Genomic DNA, 1,470 nt, shown 5'->3' with positions numbered 1-1,470 from the left:
GTGGGTGGACCCGCCTGAAGATGGACAGAGGAGCGGTGGATCGGTTCCTACACATATCAGAAATATATGTTTTCTGATGGTCTTAGGCGACCCCTGTGACAGGATCGTTGACCCCCAAAGGTCGTGACCAAAAGGTTGAGAATTGCTGTTATATAGGGTTTTGGGGGCTGGATCTTCAAAAGAGTAGTCAGTCGCATTTTTCTCCTACATAGTTGGATTTGAACTGTGGTAGTTGCACAATCAATGTCAACTTGAGTGTATTAAGAGTGAAGAAGTGGAGTTTAGCCTGTCAATCTGGTCGCAGCTTGATTGGAGGGTGACTGAGATAAATGGCTCTTTAGAGACTGGGATCCTTCTCTCTCCTTCAACTTACTCTTGACAAGCCATGTGGAGCCACGCTGAGAGCTGCAAGAACCCTGGAAATGCTTCCACTGCCACTGGAGCGACAAGACTTTACATCCACTGGCCTGTGATCTCCCTGCATTCTCCATCATTGCATGTAGCTCTGTGAGCCTGGATGGATTGATAAACTAGTATTGGACTTAGGGCCTTAATTTGGATGGATGGACTGGGAAGTCCCTAAACATCCTGTCAAACCATTGGCCCCAGCCAGTGTTTATAATCACACATTTAGCCGTTTCTCGTAGGCAAACTGAACAATTAAGTGTACTGAAAGTTCTTCACATTGGGAAGATTTTCCTTCACTATTGTCCTTTAGGGAAGTCCTGGATAGGGCTACCATTCCACTTTTGGAATGGTACCTGCATTTGTGCAGAACCAGCAGTAAACCAAACACAAATTTTCTGCTCCTCAATCAACTGCTCATAAGGAACTACCTATGGAACCAGAAGTGCAGATTGATAGAAGGAAGGTACTGTGACAGGAATAGAGACCACAGGCACTTGGGCCACTTCATGCATCTTACTTTTATCTTTGGGTCCTCTAGTCCAATCTCCTATATACCACTTCCATTTAATGATGGAGTGCCTTTGTGCACGTCAAACCTTGTGGGTCAGACAACACCAAGGTCATGATGGCTCAAGCCTCTTGGTGACTTGATGGCCCAAAATGATGTGTTCCAATAACAGGCCAAATCTGTTTTTCAAAAGGGGAGTAGTTATCTGCAAAGGATAGCAGAGCTTTACTCCCAAATCCTAAGGGTCTGTGCTGTGATTTTCCAATAGGGGCCTGTCAAAGTCTTGAAATGCACCTCTATCTGCCACTGTCACTTCATGCACCATTGGATCAGCTGGGTCATATGGCTTAAGTGGCCAAGCAGCTTGTATGGGAGCCTGAACCTGTTGGAAAGTTGTCTCTTGTTCTGGTCCCCTCTCTAAACTGGCAGATTTTCAAGTCATGTAATATATAGGCCAGAGTAGCACACCCAGATGAGGGATAGGGTGTCCCTAAAATAGAAGGAGGCCCACAGGCATTGTGCCTCCTTTTTAGGTGCAGGGCAAGGGGTGGGGG

This window comes from Echinops telfairi, unplaced genomic scaffold (assembly GCF_000313985.2).
Source record: "Echinops telfairi isolate 266 unplaced genomic scaffold, ASM31398v2 ScPeMD7_2;HRSCAF=8, whole genome shotgun sequence".
Lineage (NCBI taxonomy): Eukaryota > Metazoa > Chordata > Mammalia > Afrosoricida > Tenrecidae > Echinops > Echinops telfairi.
The sequence above is the reverse complement of the archived record's forward strand: the minus strand, read 5'-3'. Positions refer to the sequence as shown.